Source organism: Muntiacus reevesi, chromosome 3 (assembly GCF_963930625.1).
Source record: "Muntiacus reevesi chromosome 3, mMunRee1.1, whole genome shotgun sequence".
NCBI classification, from domain to species: Eukaryota; Metazoa; Chordata; class Mammalia; order Artiodactyla; family Cervidae; genus Muntiacus; species Muntiacus reevesi.
This window is the reverse complement of record NC_089251.1, coordinates 229,703,781-229,726,925: the sequence shown is the minus strand read 5'-3', so window position 1 is coordinate 229,726,925 and position 23,145 is coordinate 229,703,781.

Genomic DNA, 23,145 nt, shown 5'->3' with positions numbered 1-23,145 from the left:
ACATTATCCAATCAGTTGATGACTTGCCGAGATCAAAAGGCTGACCTCCCCACTCCCAATTGAGAAAGAGGAAATTCTCCAGCACACTGCCTTCGGACTTCATCTGTCACAGCACCTCTTCCTGCTTCATCAGAAGACTGCCTTTGGATTTGAACTTCAAGTCTCCTGAGTCTCTCACCTGCTTACTTTCTTACTTTGAAGTCACTCAGTCGTGTCCAACTCTTTGCGACTCCATGGGCTAAAGCTTACTACTCTCCTCAGTCCATGGGATTTCCCAGGCAAGAGTACTGGAGTTGGTTGCCATTTCCTTCTCCAGAGGATCTTCCCGACCCAGGGATCGAACTCAGGTCTCCTGCATTGTAGGCAGAAGCTTTACCGTCTGAGCCACCAAGGAAGGTTCTCATCTGTTAGCCTATCCCCATCAAATTTTGGACATAAGTCTTCTAAAATCACAAGAGGTTACTCCGACAGACAGATAGACAGACAGCTCAATCTATCCTATTGGTTTTGTTTCTCATGAGAACTCTAACTAATACACAGGGAAAACAATGTCAGCGGTTGCCCAATTACTCAACTTCTAACGTTTCTCAAGCTGGGTTCTGGAATTCGTGTTGATTGATTTGCAGGACTCTATCATCTGCTGAGAATGCCCATTTCATTTATTCCTCTACCTCTCCATTCCACCCTGCATGTCTGGATAAACCAACCTGACCCTGTCCCTTAAACATCAGAAATAAAACTGAGATAGTAAAATCAATCTGCCTTGGGGTACTTGAAATACTGAAGCCAGGACTGAGAACCACTGATATCAGTCTTTATGTGCAATGTCAAGGCCAGTGGTTTTATTTTTAATTCTAGGAGTCAGGGAAACCTCTCAAAGCTTTTGAGTAAAGAGGTGTCCTTATCAGGCTTAAGTATTTTTTATATGCTCATGCTGACAGCTGGGACAGAATGAATTGGGTAGGGAGGGTAAAGTGTGAACATCAGAAGATTAAGTGGCTGGGTGAGGGAAGTAGCAGTAAAGAATAAAAAGTTGATGGATCCAAGGTACATTAAGAGATAAAACTGATGGGAAATTGTCAATTGATTGTCTGGGTGTGGGCGAAGAGTGAGGGAGTGAACCATGACTCCTGGGTTTCTTTCTTTTTTTTTTTTTTTTGACTCCTGGGTTTCTACAAGCAATAGATCACAAGATTCTACCATTTGACTAAATAGGATCAATGCAAGACAACCAAATTTTTAATTCTACCTTGGGCTTTTAAGTTTTAAATACAAAAAGTTGAGTATGTATATCTAGAATACAGAAATAAATTTTGGACTACAAGATCAGTACTCTCTCTTTTTTGGTAACACATTGGTTCTAGGGACTATGAATTATTACAGAAATGAGAAACGGGCTGAATTAAAAAGTGTAAGATGGTTGCACTAAGAGTTTTTTTAAACTTATTTAAAGTATGGTCAAGATGTGCTTCTTTTATCTATGCTTAAGATACTGCATTGCTGTTCTGAAGAGAAGGGAAAAAAAGAGATCAATAGTTTCCAAATGATCCTTCAAAGCAGTTTTTTTTTTTTTTTTCTTTTCTCTTTGGCTTAGAATGTAAAGGAAGATGCAATTAAGCAGTTCTACTAGCAATTACATTCAATGGAAATCCAGTTCTAATCATTTCAGTAAAAGTTTCCTTGATTTTTCTTTTATCTATTAATAGACCCACATATTCCAATCTGAGTTATTCCTGATGTTACAGAAATATGTCTAAATGTTGTCTAATCTACTAAAGGAATTGATTTTCTTGACTCTAGGGTTATACTTCCACAATGACTCCGAACAATGACTATGGCATCAAGAAACTATAGGTGACTAGTGAAAAGTAGCTACTAAAATTTTTCCAGAAGTTACCAGCATCCTCTCTGAGAAAAATTCAGTTTTCTAACAAAATGATCCTTCTTTATGGCTTGGCTGATATCAGGAGTGGGCCCTGTAATCTCTAATATTGGCAGAGCTATGAATGCAGACAATTAGTGGACAGTAGTCAAAGACATGGTAGTTTTCTTTCAGCACACACATTCTCCCAGAAGAGAATGTAAGAAATAATTGACAGATCACTGATGCAGGAGCAACAGGTGAAAAACAAGATAAAACAATAAATTGGTTATAACTATAGGAGACAAAATTTATAATTAAGAGGTACATTTATTTGTTCTTCTTTATCATAAAGCTTAAGTGTGTTTGATAAATTATCTATTTCAAAAACAGCAACTTAAACCAACTCACTGTAGTAGAAAAGTGTAGGTCAATAGTGAAAGACCAAGAGTGAAAGAAATGAAAGAGACCTCATATCCACAAATATCAAGCCATTTGGCATCCATTTTTTACCACTGGAGTTGCATTTTTTAAATAATAAATCTTTCTTAAATCTTAAAAATTTACTATTAGTATAACTGCACAAGTGTTCCTTGTCTAAGGATCTAATCAGGATGTAATTTTACCTGGACTCATAAGTTAGGAACATTAGCTGACAACCCATCTTCTTGGCTGGGGGTGCTGCGATTGGCAGAAACCCATAACATAGCAGTTGTTAAATATTTTGAATATCTCTCCTGGGTCTACCTGAAGCCATTGCTGCCTAAAACCCAGAGGAATAGTTACACCCGATCAGAGAGATATGGTTAATCCAAAATGATACATGGTGTGAAAAGCATTCATATTTGGCTTTGAAAGGTATTTTTGTACTAACATTTGAATGTGTGTCTGATGTTCTGAGAAATTACTTCAAAGAGATTAATGAAGCCATACTGTGAAGACCTGACTCAGGAGAGCTGGGAAATGGTCCAGCTTTCTTTGCATTCTGCTTCCCCGCCGAACTTCTCTTTGACTCCCACTCTCTAACACCACAAGGAATGGCTCAATGTCTTTTAGAATCATGTCAGTCCATACAGAAAAGCGAAATGAACATGTGAGTACCACAGACTATTTTTGCAGTAGGCAATGTAGATTAAAAAAAAACCAACAACTTATTTGTGGATTTTCTTTTCAGTATGCATTTTTCCTTTTATCCTATCCCTTTTTAACAGTCCCTGATTTTTATTTAGACATTCCAGTGTTTCCAGGAAAACTGGCTCCCCTCCCACCTTCCAGTACGGGTAATGGGAGCTGATCATCCTGCAAGCTTCAGGTGCAGGAATGTGATCTTGACTCAGTATATCCTATCCTCTTTGGCACTGTCATGGGGTTCAGGCCTGAATATTCATTCTAAACTGACCCAAGAATGGTAAACCTCAGGATTGTTGATGTGCTGCGACTGGGCTCTCTTCCCTAGATGATTTTTTGTATAGATATGAGGCCTAAGTCTGCTGCAGCCAGTTTAATAAAGTCATCAGGAGGAAAAATCAATAAGTGAAGATGGACAGAGCTGAGAGACCCAGAGCTAGATCCCTCATGATATTATAAACCTCAGGATAAATCCCTGCCTGAGCCTGTCCTTCCCTTTCCACCAATAAATCTACTCAACCAGAATGTTCCTTTATTTTTTAAGCCAATTAAAGTGGAGCTTTCTGCTATTTGCAATTCAAGACCTTCTAATTAAAACAGTAAGTCAACAAACAGGTAATTAAGCTGATTAGGAACTGTCAATTATGTTAAAATATAAATGTTGCCAATAAATGTAAAGCACAATTTCACCACAGATAATCACAAGCTGATATACACATTCGCTTCTCTCTTCACACACACACACACACACACACACACGCACACACACACGCACACACACACCCCCCATCAATGTATGTTGCCTGCTATATTTTAATTAAGTTGGGCTGTATATTTTCACAGAATACATGACAAGAATGCAAAAATAATGTCTCCATTATAAGTTAAGATTCACTTGATCCTGGGAGAGCAGCCTGCACAAAAACTAAAATATCCCAAGTATTAGTATGTTTGGCCTCAAAAGTTCTAGTAAATTAAGCTTTTGTGCTTTAATTGAAGATAAATTAAGTTTTTTTCTACAGAGACACACACAGATTTTTTGAGAAGATGCATAATCAGAAGTGGCATTATCAATGAATGAAAATAACAAATCAAATGCAATAAATTAGGCTAATCTGTATATAATCATAACACTCATATTGGCACAATATCATTGTCAATACTTCAAAATATTCAGAAGTCTTATGTCTTTTATAGGTATTTTTTGTTTTATTACTTAAGTAATAAATACATTTTCTAGTATATGTTAGAACCAAGGGCAAAAAGAACTCTGCAGTCAGCAAAGTTAATGAAGTTAAAAAAAGCTTTGTCATTTTTGGGGAATATGATGATAAGTATAAATATATAGTGACTCTTTCCTCCCAAATTTTGCTACAACAGTTTCTTTGACCTATGATCCAGGGATTGCAGAAAAACAAAATTACCAGATAAAATGTGGCCAATATTACCGGGTATCTGCATAGAAGTAATTAAAATATTAATAAAGAGAGTGTCATGATGGAAGGTCATGTTGCTGTTGTTCAAGCCCCATATCTGGGTAATTGCTTTCACTATGAAAAATTCTTGGAGTTGCTTCATTAGCCTCGCCCTGTAGTCAAAACAACTGCAGTGAGGCTGTTCCTAAAAGTGCTCACACATGCGCGCGGGGTAATGGCTTGTGTCTGGCACTCTGCTTTCTGCTACAGAGATCTGTGGGTCTAATTGACAGGCTCAGCATTGGCAACAACTGGGAAACAGGAATTATGACACGATAAGAAGATAAATCCATTGCAGCCACAGAAGCCAGAAAGAAAATGTTTGGTGATGGCTCAGGTGATTTGGGTGACTTCAGGAGTTAGTAACTGAATTTTGAAATTCAGCAGAATCTGAGAGATTTTAAAGAAAGTCACAAACAAATCCAAAACTGGTGTTGGGTCATAGTTGGTGTTGGGTATAAAAGACTTCTAAAGAGAAAAGCTGTTCTTCCTATATAAGTAGGCAAGGGAATAAATCACGAGAGACATGGGTTCAATCCCTGAGTCAGGAAGATCCCCTGGAGAAGAAAATGGCAACCCACTCCAGTATTCTTGCTTGTAAAATTATAAAATTGGAGCTGTAGTCCATGGGATCACAAAGAGTTGGACACAACTGAGTGCACACACACACACACACACACCACACAAAAGGGAATAAATGGTCTTACCTGTATAGCCCTGACTTCCTATAATATAAAAGAAAGGCAATTTATTTCACCATTATTATATGCTATCAAATCAATCTTATATTGATAATCAAATAAATTGGAAAATATTCATGGTGAATTTGTGTGTGTGTGTCCACACATGGGAATAAGGTATCTCCCTCTTCATCCTAGCCATGAAATTTATAAATAAAAAAAAGTTATGATTATTGAGTTAAACCATAAATATAATTTATAGAGGACTAAGCTGAAGCTGAAACTCCAATATTTTGGACACCTCATGCAAAGAGTTGACTCATTGGAAAAGACCCTGATGCTGGGAGGGGTTGGGGGCAGGAGGAGAAGGGGACAGCAGAGGATGAGATGGCTGTATGGCATCACTGACTCGATGGACATGAGTTTGAGTAAACTCCAGGAGTTGGTGATGAACAGGGAGGCCTGGCGTGCTGCGATTCATGGGGTCGCAAAGAGTCGGACACGACTGAGCAACTGAGCTGAACTGAACTGAACTTAAGGGCTTCCCGGGTGTCTCAGTGTCATGGAATCCACCTGCCAATGCAGATGTGGGTTTGATCTCTGAGTTGGGAAGATCCTCTGGAGAAGGAAATGGCAGCCCATTTCAGTAATTCTTGCCTGGGAAATCCAGTGGACAGAGGAGCCTGGTGGACTACAGTCCATGGGGTCACAAAAGAGTTGGGCACGACTTAAAGGCTAAGCAACAACAAACAACCACAACCAAGAGCTAAAGCAGAAAAGCAGAAAGCAATTTTAGGCCCAATATCATCATCAGTGTAATGACCATCATTGTCTTCATCATTAGGCAAAATGACTGTCAGAGAGCTAAACTAGACTCTGTAAACTGTGAACATTAGCGCACCTAATGTAAGACTGTTAATGAGAGGCCAATTTCTCTGCTGTGAAGGTAGAGTAAAAATAAGCCAAACGGGAAGTTGCTGACATGCTAACAGTGCTCCATAAATAAGATCACAGGTTCTCTATAACATACATCCAATAGGAGTGAAGACTATATTCTACTTCTGGCTTGACAACACCAGCCATAGATATATTGCAACTAGTTCTCCATTTTCTAACTGCATGGTCACCCAGTGATTTTTTAATAATAATTTGGTTTCTCATCTAAGATTTCTTGAGCAGTAAATATAATTATTATTCTCACTGGTTATTAGTCATTTGACCTTCAGGTTTTTATGCATCAGCTCCCTTTAGTGTATTTAACAGAAAACTGTCTTCCACAATCCTGTGATCTCTAATTTAATTTCTAATCCTAAGAAAAGGAGGGACAGACCTTGAAATGAGACTCATCTAGCAGTAAGACATCCTTCCCGGAAAGCCCCCTATTCTCTTCTTCCATGCCTTTGGTTTCTCTGTCTTTCTTTGCTCTTCCGTCCCATTTACCAAAGAAAAGAAGATCATTAAGAATGGTTTTGTCATGTTTGCTAATTCTCAATACCTGTCCTAAGAAGACCTAGGATATAAGGAAATTATTAATCATTTTCTAGCAAGATGTGAGTAAACAGCAAAGGAGACTAGGAAAGTACAGATAATAATCCATTATACAGAGTGAAGTAAGCCAGAAAGATAAAGAACATTACAGCATACTAACACATATATATGGAATTTAGAAAGATGGTAACGATAACCCTATATGCAAAACAGAAAAAGAGACACAGATGTACAGAACAGCCTTTTGAACTCTGTGGGAGAAGGTGAGGGTGGGATGTTTCGAAAGAGCAGCATGTATATTATCTATGGTGAAACAGATCACCGGCCCAGGTGGGATGCATGAGACAAGTGCTCGGGCCTGGTGCACTGGGAGGACCCAGAGGAGTCGGGTGGAGAGGGAGGTGGGGGGGGGGATCGGGATGGGGAATATGTGTAACTCCATGGCTGATTCATGTCAATGTATGACAAAACCCACTGAAATGTTGTGAAGTAATTAGCCTCCGACTAATAAAAAAAAAAAAAAAAAGAAGGTATTTATTTGATAAGTAAAAATTTCCATAGTTGTAACCGCAATTTGAAATACTAGAAAAATTCACACAAAAAAATGTGAATATAAATCTTTTGGAAGCCAGTTTATGAGTAGATTTCAAGTGTCTTAATGGTGTCCACAAACTTTGAACTAGAAATTGAATTACATGGCATGCCAAGGAATAATTCTATATGCAGAAACAAGATTCATACAAAAAGATGTTCGTTGTTTACACTGTTTACAGGCTAACAAGAGTGGTCAAACCCATGACCTAAAATAAAAAATATTTAAGTAAACAATGGTACATCTATTGGGTGGTTTATGTTTACAAAGATATTGGAATAACATAGAAAATATGTACATTCTTTTTTAAAGAGTAAAAAGACAAAAATATATTAAAATGTTGACAACATTTATCTTTGGATGATTTTATTATGGATTTTTCATATTTATTTTTCCTGTTTGTATTTTCAAACATTTAAGTAATTATTTATTAATTTTATTAATAAACTTGTATTGGTCTCATAATGAAAAATTTTTTCCTAGTGATTCAATATTTAAAACACTAGTTGGTAGAAGTAATGAAAATTGTCATTCTAGTTGAACTGATTTATGTATAAGAACAACATCTCTCTCAAGTATTTATTTTAAACCTTTTTAATCTTTGAATCAAACACTGCTCTTCCACTGTTTAGTTCACTTATCCAATGAATATTTATAGAGCCCTTCTATATATCTGCTCCAGTGATATGCTCTGGGAATGCAATGAAAATAAGACCATATTCTTCTTTTCAAGATGCTCTAGTTATATCACAGATACCTTTGTATTTGTCAATTAAAATAAAGTGAAATATGGACTTGATAACATTGGAAAAACTTGGAGGGTAGCTACTGTATTCATGGACAGTTCCCCAGAGGAGGAGACCCTTATCCTAAATCTTAATATCTAAAGGAAATCAATCCTGAATATTCACTGGAAAGACTGATGCTGAAGCTGAAGCTCTAATATTTGGCCACCTGATGCAAAGACCCTGATTCTGGGAAAGATTGAGGCAAGAGGAGAAGAGGGTGACAGAGGATAAGATGGTTGGGTGTCATCACCGACTCAACAGACATGAGTTTGGGAAACTCCAGGAGACAGTGAAGGACAGGGGAGCCTGGCACGCTACAGTTCTTGGAGTGGCAAAGGGTTGGACACAACTTAGAGGCTGAGCAACAGCATTTGCTGAAAGTTTATAATGAGTCAAATAATACTTTTTCTTCATGAATTAACTTATTAAGTGTAACAATCCTAAAGTGTTCATTTTGATATGAATTTAATCTTGTAGATACATACAGATGAGAAAACTAAAGCAGAGACAGATCATACAGCTAATTAATGACAGACTGGGATTTGAACCTATTAAGTCTAACATCAGAGTTCCTGATCTTAGCCACCACACTCATTTGTCAAGCATGGTGTCTTTGAGAAAGGCTAACCAAGCAAAGACAGAAGCAAGTGAAATGGCAAAAAGGAAAACCCAGGGACACAGTAGGTTGGGAAGCTGGACTCCAGAGCAGAGTAAGGCCTGGGAGGGAAGTTGACAAGGCAGAAGTCATCAAGTTACCATAGACTTTTTGTACTATGCTCTAGAGACTGAGATTTATCTTGAATTAATGAGGGAACAATTCAAAAGTGTTTTCCCAAAAGTTCCATGGTCAAATGCATTTCAGAATGATCACTCTTTTGAGTGAGAAGAATGGATTTAAAGAAATATAGAAGCAGAGACAGAATAAGAGAAAATTTTGTGATCCAAACTATTTAGATTGACTCATTATCAGGTAATTGTTTTCTAATGTTTGATGATTTGACATGATTAGAATTGGGGATCTAATCAAATGTCACATCCTTTAGATAATCAGTAATTGAGTATAATGATTATGATGATTACCCTCTCTAAAACTGGACATGAAAATAATGATAAAATGTTCATTCCATAGATTTAGGGCACTTAAAAATTGGCTATCTTTCCATAGTTCTTAAATATTTGTCTTGTAAGTCACTGCATGAGCAAAAGATGAGAGGTAAGCTGTCAATTTGTTCTGTCCAAATGAGTTTTGTTCTTCTATGTCCACACATATTTATACAACCAAGAAACTTCATAAGCCCTATATTCTTTCCTAGGGTTGCCATAATAAACTACCATAGATTGGGTGGCTTAAACAATTTTTTCTCACAATTCTTGATGCTGGAAGTCCAAGATCAAAATGTCAGCAGGTTTGGTTTCTCTTGAGGGGTCTCTCCTTGGCTTGTAGGTGGCTGCCTTCTTCCTGTGTCTTATATAAACTTTCCTCTGTCCCAGAACACATCCATGGCATCTCCAAAACAGTCACATGATAAGATGCTAATGGTCAGGTCTTCAACATATAAACTTTGGGGGTTTAGAATTCAATTTTTAACAGTTACCCTTCTAATAAACTGTATGAATAACAAGTTGTAAGAGATGTTGCTTATTTATTTCAGTTTCCTGAAATCAAGACAAATAACTTACAAAGAAGTACCACTTGGCCAAGAGAGCATACATAATTACAGAAACCAAACTTAGTATTTTAATTTTTATTTTTTCTAGGCTGTACTGAGATACAGTTGACATACAATATTATGTAATTTTAAGGTGTACAACACAGTCATTTGATACACATATATAATGCAACCTGATTGCCACTAAAATGTTAACTAATACATCCATCATATAATTACAGTTTTTTCTGTAACGAGAACATTTAAGAGCTATTCTCTTTTTTCTTCATCTGATTTATTTCACTTAGTTAATATCCTCAAAGTCTACCCCTGTTATTACATGGTAAGATTTCATCTGTTGTGTGACTGAGTAGTATTCTTTTGTATGTAAATACACATCTTCTGTATCCATTCATTTGTTGATGGATACTTAGTTTGTTTCCATATCTTGGCTATTGCAAATAATGCTGAGATGAACATAGGGATGGATGTATCTTTTCAAACTACTGTTTTCATATTCTTTGGATAAATACCCAGAAGTAGATGGCTGGATCATACAATAGCTTTATTTTTAATTTTTTTTGAGGACTCTGTACTGTTTTCCACTGACTTACATCCCCAGCAACAGGGTACAAGGATTGCCGTTTCTCCTACATTTCTTATTACCATATGATTTCATTCCTATGTGAAATATAAAAAAGAAAGAAAATAAGTAAATGAACAAACCAAACTAAGCAAAAATAAACACACAGTTAACATATAGATACTAAGAACAGAGTAGTGGTTACCAGAGGGGAAGTTTTGGGGGAGAACAACATGGATAAAGGAGATGAACTGTATGGTGATTGGGGGAAAAGGAAATTTTTGGTGGTGAGCATGTTTCAGTGTTTACAGAAGTAGAAATATAAAGTGCACAGATGAATTTTGTATAATGTTATAAACCAATGTTATCTCAAAAGTTAATTCATTAAAAAAATGTATACTGTCTTAAGAAACTCACATGATTTTTTGACAACCGAGTACAAAATGTCAGATGAAAAATGTTAAAATGATTATTTGTCAGGTAGAAAAATCACTTTAAAATAGCATCTTAAATAAATGTATCAGATTTAGGACTAAAAAAATTCTGTTGTAAAGTACCAAATGATGATATCTTATGAAAGCAAAGCAAAAAAAATTCTTTCTAAAGAAATAGAGCCAATTATTTTTAAAAATTTAGTTTTAGTGCAGGATAATTGTTTTGCAGTATTATGTTGGTTTTGAGCTGGTCATTTTTATTTCTCAGAAACTAGTTGAGAGATTAGAAAATAAATTAACAGTAATGCATACACTCAAATTCATAATAACCTAGGCATCTTCTATTAGACCAAAATAAATAATGTAGTGTCTACTTTGAGGAAAAATAGTCATTAACTCCTAAGTTGAAAACATTTTTCTTAATCATATTTCTATACCTACACTAGTAAAGTAATGCTTAAAATTCTCGAAGCCAGGCTTCAGCAATACATGAACTGTGAACTTCCAGATGTTCAAGCTGGTTTTAGAAAAGGCAGAGGAACCAGAGATCAAACTGCCAATATCCAATGGATCATTGAAAAAGCAAGAGAGTTCCAGAAAAACATCTACTTCTGCTTTATTGACTAAGTCAAAGCATTTGACTGTGTGGATCACAATAAACTGTGGAAAATTCTGAAAGAGATGGGAATACCAGAACACCTGTCCTGCCTCCTGAGAAATCTGTATGGAGGTCAGGAAGCAACAGTTAGAACTGGACATGGAACAACAGACTGGTTCCAAATAGGAAAAGGAATACATCAAGGCTCTATATTGTCACCCTGCTTATTTAACTTATATGCAGTGTACATCATGAGAAATGCTGGGCTGGAGGAAGCACAAGCTGAAATCAAGTTTGCCGGGAGAAATATCAATAACCTCAGATATGCAGATGACACTACCCTTATGGCAGAAAGTGAAGAAGAACTAAAGAGCCTCTTGATGGAAGTGAAAGAGGAGAGTGAAAAAGTTGGCCTAAAGATCATCATTCAGAAAACTAAGATCATGGCATCTGGTCCCATCACTTCACGGGAAATAGATGGGAAGACAGTGGAAACAGTGTCAGACTTTATTTTTCTGGGCTCCAAAATCACTGCAGATGGTGATTGCAGCCTTAAAATTAAAAGATGCTTATTCCTTGGAAGGAAAGTTATGACCAACCTAGACAGCATATTAAAAAGCAGAGATATTACTTTGTCAATACAGATCTGTCTAGTCAAGGCTATGGTTCTTCCAGTGGCCATGTATGGATGTAAAAGTAAAGTCACTCAGTCGTGTCTGACTTTTGTGACCCCATGGACTGTAGCGTACCAGGCTCCTCTGTCCATAGGACTTTTCAGCAAGAGTACTGGAGTGGGTTGCCATTTCCTTCTCCAGGAGATCTTCCCGACCCAGGGATCGAACCCAGGTCTCCTGTATTGTAGGCAGACGCTTTATCGTCTGAGCCACCAGGGAAGTATATGGATGTGAGAGTTGGACTATAAAGCTGAGCGCAGAAGAAAAGAATTGATGCTTTTGAACTGTGGTGTTGGAGAAGACTCTTGAGAGTCCCTTGGACTGCGAGGAGATTCAATCAGTCCATCCTAAAGGAGATCAGTCCTAGGTGTTCATTGGAAGGAATGATGTTGAAACTGAAACTCCAATACTTTGGCCACCTGATGTGAAGAGCTGACTCATTTGAAAAGACCCTGATGCTGGGAAAGATTGAGGGCAGGAGGAGAAGGGGACGACAGAGGATGAGATGGTTGGATGGCATCATCGACTCAGTGGACATGGGTTTGGGTAAACTCCAGGAATTGGTGATGGACAGGGAGGCCTGGAGTGCTGCGGTTCATGGAGTCACAAAGAGTCGGACACAACTGAGCAACTGAACTGACTGACTGACTGACTGAAGAGGTAATTAAGTTCTGAGTTTACTGAAATACACATTATTTATTCTTGCTTCTGTTCACATACCCAAAAAAAATATGAATTGAAGAGCAAGTTTACTTACACAATGGCACACTCTGAATTCTCTTAAAGTATTACTTCCTTAAAGAGATAAAGAAAGAAAAGGAAGTGATTTTGGAACCAAGAATGATGTAGATCACATACTTTTAAGGATCTCGTTGTCCAGGCCAAGTTTGTCTATTACGTTGGAATAAAAGTAGTACCTCTTCTAAACAAATTGTTTTAAAGATTAAATAAAGCAATGCTTAAATGCTTAGCTCAGTGCTTACAACTGAATAAGAGAAAGGGCTTTGCCTTCTTCTTTTTATTCACATTTACTATTTCCATCCAAAAACTAAGGAAGGGAATTCTGGAAAACAAAAAGTCATATCCAAATCCAAAATAATAATTTAATTCTTTTGTTTCATGTGTCTTTTCTTTAAATAAGATCAGCCCCAGTTTTTCCTGTAGGTTAAAAAGTTTGTCTTCAATGTAACATTTATAGATAAATGCCAGGAAAGTTCTCTTTTAAAAAATATCTACTTGTCAAACATGTTGTGCTTTTTTCCTGAAATTTCACATTGATTGTTTCACCTGTTGATGTCAAGTATTGACCTGGCTTTTTACAACAAAATTTTCAAACCTTACTTTTTTGTAGCCCAGTGAATTACTAAAACAAACTTTTATGTCATTTGAAAGACGAAAATAAAACCAGATCTCCTCTTGTTGAAGCAGGCTCAGGAAGCCAGGAGCCCAGAACACTCAGTTAAATAACAAATTGAGAATACCATTATCTTATAGAATGTAATGTTTTTCAGTGAATAAGCTTAGCAATTGTTTTTTGCAAAGGCCACAAAAATGGTAAGTGTAACTGAATTAGAAAGGCAACAGAAAATGCAATATCTTTGGAACTGAGGCTAGTACTAGTTGGCCCTCTCTGAATCTTTTTTCCTGAGAGTGTTCCCCCCCCCCACTATGGCTCAGCTATAGTTATAGTAAATATATTAACAGGGCTTATTTATTTTCCCACTTGTTGCATTTCCTAGAATCATTTTATCAATGTTACCAGTTGTTTAGCCAACCGTGCGGTGGTTTATGTCCAATAAGTACATTTTCATATACAGGCTTATTTAAAAGTATATCATATTATAATTTGCATAAAGAAATATTTAAAATGGGTCTGCATGAGTGCTAAGTCACCTCAGTCATGTCCTACTCTGTGCGACCCTATATGCTGTAGCCTGCCAGGCTCCTCTGTCCATGGGATTCTCCAGGCAAGAATACTGGGGTGAGCTGCCATGTCCTCCTCCAGGGGATCTTCCCGACCAAAGGATTGAACCCACATCTCTACCATCTCCTGCATTGACAGGCGGGTTCTTTACCACTAGCACCATCTGGGAAGTCCTTTCAAATGGGTCTAGCTAGATGGCACTGAAGTATGTACTTATACTAAGAAATTAACAGCCACCACTTCATTGACTGATTTGGAAATTATCTATTCAATTATATGTCATGCAGCCATTCCCAGATGTTCATTAGTTATTGCTTATTCAGAGGATTGACTATATTGGTCCTGATATATTTTTAGGTTTATTAGAGTGTGAACATATACTGTAATTACACGATGCAGATGAACCACCATCTGCAGATATTTCTCCTCCTCTCAAGGACTTTCAGATCAAACTGAGTCATATTCCACTGATGAGCTCCCCTGGATTAAAGCCTTACAGCACTGCAAATGACAATAATTATGGAGCTGAAAATATAATGTTTCTTTGGACTAGAAACTTCCTTTTCTGTTCTTTCATGCTTTTAAAATGACTTCTAAAATAAACCATGTCTTGTGTGATATGTTAATAAGCCCTTTAGGGCAACATCATTAATTATGCTTTAAATGGACTATTATTGATAAATGAGCAACTTATTTTTAGGTCACAATTTAGAGACTCAAACAGAAACTTAAATAGTCTATGATAACTATTAAAGATGTATCTTCATCCCATTAGTCACCTTGTATTCCTCAACCTCTCTCAATTGTGGTATGTACTTTTAGGAATATTTTGAGAAAATACTTATTGGAAGTGTCTACAGTAGAGAGGTTTTCTGGAAGCTGCCTAGGTATCCCTTCCATAGTTTAACATCATAAATGGGACATTCAAACTCAATCAACAAATTTCGTTCACAAAAATGAGTTTGTAATATTATTGAAATAGGTATTTTTAAAAAGTATGTTTTCCTTTGTCTGATTACCCACTCATAAATATATTATTTTACTGCTATAGAGCAAAAGATTATGACTTTGTATGCCCTCTTGGAGGACACTAGCTTTGATTTTAAAATGTAACAGATGAATAGGCTTTGGGAAGCTCATTCTCAGACCTGCAAAACTAATATATCCAGCTTAAGATGTTTCTTCTCAATCTCAATGTTGCATTATTCAACACACATTAGCTGCATTTCTAAAATGGCTCTATTGCCTATTTGGTAGATCCAGATAAAAACAACAACATGGCTTTTGATATCTTGCTTATTATCTAATGGAAGCAGTAAGACATAAAACTGTCCAACTCTAGTAACGAGAATTAAATGGATGCCAGAATATAGGCTTAAGTCATGTTCTGGAAGAGAAAAGATGAATAGAAAGGATTAATTCTGCTTGGAATTTCTCAGCTCTCTGTCTGCCAAGCATTTCCCTTCTTATTGTCTAGCTCAGCAATTTAAGTATTTATATTCTTTTTTATAATTTTTATGGATTAGATGTAAGTTATAGAAGATCCCTATTTAGATTTAGTCTTGAAATCAGAAGGCCAACAAACAAATGGCAAGTTACTCAGCATAAACATGGAGATGCAAATTAAAACAAAATTAATATGCCAAAAAGAAAACAGAATGGTTGATAAGTGTTGATGAAGATATGGAGACTATACTCCAAACATAGATGGTATGATAAATGAGTCAAAATTTATATTTTTCCATGTGCATATCCAATGATTGAGCACATCAAGAACACTGCATTTTCATAAATCAGGTAACTGAGCATGAAGGTGTCTTTCTAGATTCTAGTTTGTTCTATTGGCCATTTATCACCCCCCCCACACACACACACACACTTGCTCCAAAACTACGTTTACTTAATTACTGTAACTATATATCTTCCATCCTCAAGTGGGAGTCATCCAGGTTTGTTTTACTGCATAATTGCTTTATCTATTTTTGACCTTTGAATTTCCATATGAATTTTAGAATTTCCATCCAACTCTAGACGAAGCCAGCATTGAGTTTCTAATGGTCCCGAGTGGAATTTTGTACAAAGTCCCTGCAAGGAGTTTGGAAATAGGAAAATGTTTTGATGGAGAAAATGGACAAGGTAGATCATGGACTGAATGAATGCTTCTCCAAGAGAGCAGAAATGCAAATGAAATGACTGAAGGCCCATGAGGCTCATCAGCAAGGAGGGCTACTGTTAGGGGAATTTCTAAGCTTTCTAAAGAAATGTGTCCCAGAAAAAAGGATAGACTACAGGGCTGAACTTCAGCATGAAGAAGCAGAGAAGTGACTATAGCTAAAAACCAAATGAGCGGGAACCTAGCCAACATCTTTGATTTCTGCTTCACAGATGCTTAGAAGTCCTGGATGATTATAGAAGAATGGAAACAGGTGTAAGAGGTGATGATGAAGTTGAGTTTCCAACCTCTCCACTGGTGAGCAGAGGAATTTTGTCTCACAGGAAAAAAAATGGCATGGGATGTTGTAAACATTAATTAATTAATTAGTTTAACTGCAATGAAAATAAAACCCCTATGTGTCAGGTATGGAATTAGGTTGAATACCGAAATCTGACTATGATATACTTTGCAAAACAACTTAGGATTAGATGTAAATTACTCTATTTTACCAGAAAGGTAGAAAAGAATGAGGTAGCTAGAAAAAAACATGAAAAGTGTTTCAGAGTTCAAGTTATTTAGAATTAGTTTCCTCAATTTTTCAGTCACATGTTTAGTCTAATTCTGAATCACTTCAAACATCATCTCATGTAATAGGCTGACCTCATATGGGAAAGTAGTTCCTGCTAAATGTCCCTAAATATATGCACATATATATACCTGCAACAATTTACTCCATTCTGTAGAATTTACCAATTACTTGTCAAATCAAATCAAATCCTACATGCTGCCTTCAAGACATCATTTTTCAGTTTTCTTACGAGAAGTGTTGATCTTCCACCATGATCCATTTCATCCATTTCTGGGAATGATGGAATATTCAGAGATATTACTGAGTTACATATATGATCATTTTTAGGAGGAGGGCATAAAGGTGGAAGAGGGAGGGGGTAGGTTGCTGAGGTTGGGGAGAGCAGTAGGTCACTGAGAATAAGTAGGATTTGACACAAGAGTGGCTTTCTATCTCCCAGTTTACGTTACACGGGACTGTTTGAAAAAAATGCAATGAGATCAAACGCATTATCATAGATGCAGTTCATCTATGATAATGTTTCATAGATTAAAAGAAGAAAAGTGTCCTTAAGGTGAACATGCCAAAGAATAAAGGATAGGAGTCAAAGCTTTAGGTTCAGCATTCAGTTACACAGGAGAATAGAGCAAAGGCAGAAATGAAGTGAAAGGACAGAAATAAACTTATCTGCAACCCCCAGAACTTGTTTTTAGTGGGCGTGGTACCATGTTGGATAGTTGTGTTTTTCACCTATAAACATTAAAATGCATCGTCAGTGTCTTCATCTTGTGTTTGCCCTATACTACTTCTTCCTGACTGTGTAAATCTTCAGAGAAGATGGGGCCAAATTCAGAGGTGTATCTAGCCTGAAATCCCTGCTTCATTCACACAATTGATATCTCTATAGTCTGCTTAAGACATGGCTGTTCTTTTTCTCTCAATGAGACTATTAGATCTTTGAGATTAAAGGTCCCAATAAAATATCTAAAGTATCATTGCACTGTAAAAAATCCTAAACCATTTCCCTACCTTTTTTCATTGGTTAATGAGCTTGAAATCTTGAAATCCTACACCACAAATCAGTCTGACTTCTGTTCCTTGATTTGATTCACTCTGTTAATAAATCTAAGGATTTATTCAAGCCAGCAATCTTTTCCTTTTTTTCATACTTTTGCCCATCTTGGCAATTTCATAGCAATATTTATATTAATATTCATGAGAAAGTGCAAAGAATTTAAAATTCAGATCAAATATATGTGTTGCATTACAGCAAAACTAGTAAAAGTTTGCGTGTAAAAGGAGATTTTTACACAACTAAACTCAAGACATTGGTTTTTCCAGAGTTTATTTTCTCATTTGTTACAATTTTATCCCATTTTGCCAAAGATATTCAAATATAAAACTCATGAGATTCACATTTGTTAAGTTTTTCTCTTAAACTCATTAGTCTTCATATTTGTAATGTCATCATGATTAAATCAAACATATTGAGAGTATTAGCAGAAGTCTATTAAATATTTGTTAATCTAATGAGTGACAGATGAATGCGGATTCAAATTGAATCTGCTCAGAACAAGTCTACCAACATTCAGAAATATTAACTGGTTAATTTACTTAGGATGATTCTAACTGCAATGAAAATAGCTGCATCTAATTTAATATTTGCTTCATCTTTCTGACAAACTTCATAGCTGCAATTTTATCCAAGATCACTGCCTCAGTCCATTTGGGTGGCTATCATAAAATACCATAAACTGGATACAGTATACACAAAATAAATGTATGTATTTTTTGCAGTTCTAGAGGCTGGGAAGTCCAGTATCAAGGCATGTGCTGATTCAGTGTCTGGTGACAGCCCGCCTCCTGATCCCTAGAAGTCGTCTCACTGTGTCCTGACATGGTAGAAAGGATGAAGGACTTTTAAAGAAACTAATTCCAGTCAAGAGAACTCTGCTCTCAGGAGCTGATCCCCTCCCAAAGACTCTGAGCTCTGGAGCTAGGAATGTGTAGTATTCCCCATTTTCAGTGCTACATATTAAATTTAAATGAGCATAACATGGTAGTTGGTATAGATAGAATGTTTATGTCCCTCTACCAAAATTATTATGTTTAAATATTGTGTTTAAACCCTCAAGATGAGCAGTGTAGTTAACCTTTCTAAGTTTTAGTTGTCTTATCTGAAAATCAGGACAATGGTAGTAACTACCATATGATTTCTATATTAAATAAAGTATAGAGTATGAATCATGTCCAATACTTTGGCTCAATCTTTATATTAGTTATCAAAATTATTATTTATTAATCATTTATGAGATTGTCTTTTTCCTTCTGTGAGGCCACTGTTCAGTTGGTATTATTTTAATCTTAATTGCAGTTATAGTAAATGGTTTTATTTTATCTGCCCTTAAAATAGGAAAATGTCTCTCTGTACCTATGCTCAATCATTTCTCTAGATAGGTAGATGATACATGGATAGATAAATAGAATTTCTCTATTTAAAGATCTATGGTTAATATGTCATTTAAGATCTACGTATAAAATTTCATTTATTTACTCCAACAGTCAAAAAGTACCAGTACTAAGAAAAATTTACGAGCATCATTGTGGTTGAACACCTTTTGGTCAATCATTTACTTATATTTCTTGACACCAAAAAATAGCTTTTGTCTCAATTTTTAATCTCAAAAGAATTTTCTGCCCCCAAAATGTTAAGAATGGGTAAGGGGACAACGATGTTTGTGCCCAATTTTAAAAGTTAACAAGGTAATTTGAAATGTTTATGTCTGTTAAAATTAAACTGTGGATTCAGTAAGTTTCATACATTCCTGATTGAAAACTTGAGATTCACAAGCCCAGAGATCAGTTACACAAAACATACATTTGGAATATAAAGGCATTTTAAGGAATTACTGAAACAAGTAAAATGCTGGATTACTCAGACATGTCTATAAGCACATGGTATTTGGTAAGAAAACATATTCAGAAAAATAGTCCTTAGAGGAAGAAAGACAAATTTCAAAAATTATGCCTAAGGCACAGTTGTCATTTTGTATTCCAGTTTTCCTATGAAGATGAAAGAAACCTTTTCAAGTGTTATCTAGTTTTGTTTCAAGGCTCTTGGATCTATTGACCTAAACACCCTTCACTGTCGAATATTAACATTATGTCAGCATCACATTGGGGCAGAAGTAGCCAAATGCAGAACTATATTGAACAAAAAGAACAAACAATGTTATAATTACTTAAGCCAAAATAGCTCTGAACACTTTTTTTGTATTTTTATACAAAAATCAATCAGTTGTGAATTACTTCTTCAAGTTAATGCTTTCGAAAAATTATGATGAATTTTTCAAAGTTATGCAAGTAGAGTATTGAAATATCAACTAAAAAAACACATGATATTTACTTCTAATCCTTCCTAGTTTAAATTACTTCTGAAGAAGACATTCTACATATCTTGTATAGATCCTTACCACAAAACTTATCAAGTACCAAGCCTGATACCATGTTCAAATTCAAATTACAAAGTAAAAAAACATGTGTGTGTGTGTGTGTGTGTGTGTGTGTAAATCTCAATCTGTATTTCATAGGGTGAATGGTGGTTATGCAGAAGGGTCTAGAGTCTTTACACAGGGAAAAGGGACAGGGTAGAGAAGCTTTGAGAGTTTCTTAAAACTCTTAACACTTTTCTATCTATGCCTATAACTCTAAGACTTCTTTGTATGTATTTCCTTATTTATTAATTATGTGGTCAATATGTCATCATCCCACCTAATTCACAGAGTCATTATAGTAATCAATTTTAATTCTATGTGCAAACCTATTTTGTGTCAATATAACACATTCAATATCATATCACACTATAATTGTTTAAAAGAATGTTTGACATGTTAAGTATATAGAGTTTCCAAAGGTTTTACATTAGGAATGTCTCATATGAACTCTGGTTTTGTACGTAACTAATTTGATCAAAGGTATCTTGTTATTGTAGCAGCAGCAGTGTAAAGTGGGAAATGCCACTTTATAGAAGAATTAAGACTTTCTTATGTTAAAGTTGAAATTTCAATGTATTGCATGACTCCAGGCAAATTTGTGTAATTTTTTAGCATTAGTTTCTCTATCCAAATAATAGAAATAACAGCATTCACCCATAGGGTTAAATATTCTTATGGAAATGCCTAGTTTACTGCACAGTTGATGCTTAATAAATATTGGTTTTATCCAATGGTCTGTTGAATAAAGCATTGGTTGCTTTGTGAAAATATATAACAGTCTCTCTTGGCTAATTTGCTTATTCTTTTTCCAACTTCTAAATAGGGGAACAAATTAGAAAAGGAAAAGTTTAGAGAAAATAAACACTTCACAGTCGATCATTCTAACAGGGGGTTGACAGTAACAGCCTTTATTCTGTCACTTCAACTGTGAAATAATGCCTTTTACCTTCAAATACTAACTGTTAAAGAGTATAATTTTAGAACTATACCTTTTCTCCACTGTTTTATCTTTATATGTTTGAGGAAGGAAAAATAATATTACATCTCTAAATATGACTTAAGGATCACAGAATCTTGGCAAGAAGTGAAATCACCATGCTGAGTACCATTTTGTATGTATTGAAGTTAATTAACTTTAAATTGTAAAAGTTATAAAAATGAGTAACTAAATAAAAAGCCATTTTTTTAAATAATCAATGCACTGTACTTCTAAACACTATATTTATAGAATAAGTATTTTAAGTTCAAATAGTGTTGCATTTTAAGTTCAAATAGTGTTGTATTTTAAGTTAAATTGTGTTTTATTTAGGATACTCCAAAATAAAAATCAGGTTAAAGATAAGCTACCAAAAATTGAAAAGAAATACTTCAGATTCATATTTATGATCACTTTTTGCAATGTAGTGATCTTTAGAACTCTACATAACAGAGTTTGTGAAAGAAAACCCTACCAGAAAGATAACTATGATTATTAAGCTGTGCTTTCTACTACTCAGAACTCTCTAAAAGTTCTCCTGATGAAATATTTGCATGGTTACTGTACCCAAAAACATTTCTTCTTTCAAAAGCTAGAAATAAATGTAAATATATTTTATATAGATCCAAAAGTGAAGATAATGAAAAGTTTCTTGGCCTAAAGATTATAAACTTGTAACATGTATCTTAATAGGAATATCATACATAATAAAAGGAAATGCTTTTAAAAATTTAAACTGCATATATAAGTTCAGTTTTGAATTAAAATTCAATTTTAAAAGAATGCAATGTATTTTACCAATAGCAATGGCTGAAATACTTTACTTATGTAACTAATATTATAAATCACATCAAAATTGGAATCCTAAAATAAATAAAAAGCAGCCACAAAATTTCTTTATGTATATGTTCCCTTATTTACTCAAGATTAAGCTCAGAATAAATCAAATGTGTACATTCATAATCATGTTTGATTAGGTTTATTTTAAATCCTCACTCACAAGAGTGGAGGAATATTCTCCTGAAAATATGCTAGAATTACAGATTTTGAGTTTCAGAAGGCAGAACTGGAATAAACTGATATCTGTAACTAAGAGACAGATTTAAGCTCAGTATAAAGCGATAGTTTCTAACAATTAGAGAACTCTCTGCCCTAGGATGTAGTGACTCAGAAAAATTCACCAGGAGACTAAATTACCTTTTAAGGATGATCAATAGAAGACAGTGATGGTAATATTACCAGTCCTGTAAGAAGATTTTCTATGCACATTTTCACTGACCAAGTGAAAATAAATTTGAGCTAGATAATTGTCAGAAGAAGATTAACTTAAATCTTCCTACTTCTTACTCTTCCTGATCCAGGGATTGAACCCACATGTCCTGTGTCTCCTGCATTGGCAGGCAGATTCTTTACCACTTCCCAATTGGGAAGCCCCAATTGTCAGGAGAAGAGGATCATTTGAAAAGCAACAAAAGACTCATTTTTATTAAAATAATAATATATCAAAAAGAATATTTGAAAAAATTCATGAAAACGTAACTATTTTGGCAATTACAAATAGTTGTGTAAGCCTTTCTGACCTGCTAACATTTTATAGAGTTGTGTTAGATATAGCATATTTTTATTTTCTCAGTTAATATTTAGTGAACATTTTTGTAAGATTTTATACACTGTTTACAAAAGCTGACAAACAATGATAATAAAAAATTATCATAAAGATAGAGAGGATGAGCGAATCCATCAGTTAAGTGCTTCTCATATGCCAGGTACTATTGGAGTAGTTATCTTATTGAATCCTCACAATCCATTTACAGATAAAGTTATTTAGGGACAGAGAGTTTAAATATGTTCTCAAACATAAAAGTATTATGTGGTGCAACCAGGTCTTTATACCACATTGGCTGTTATAGCATACTTTTCTAAAAAATGATACCTTACTATAGAGACCTATTAGAGGCAATTATGCATTAGAACCTGGAGGAGAATTTCTAATTTCAACATGATTTAAGTAGTATTTCCCCTATCGGCATAGAGTAGGACACGACTGAAGTGACTTAGCAGCAGCAGCAGCAATCTTA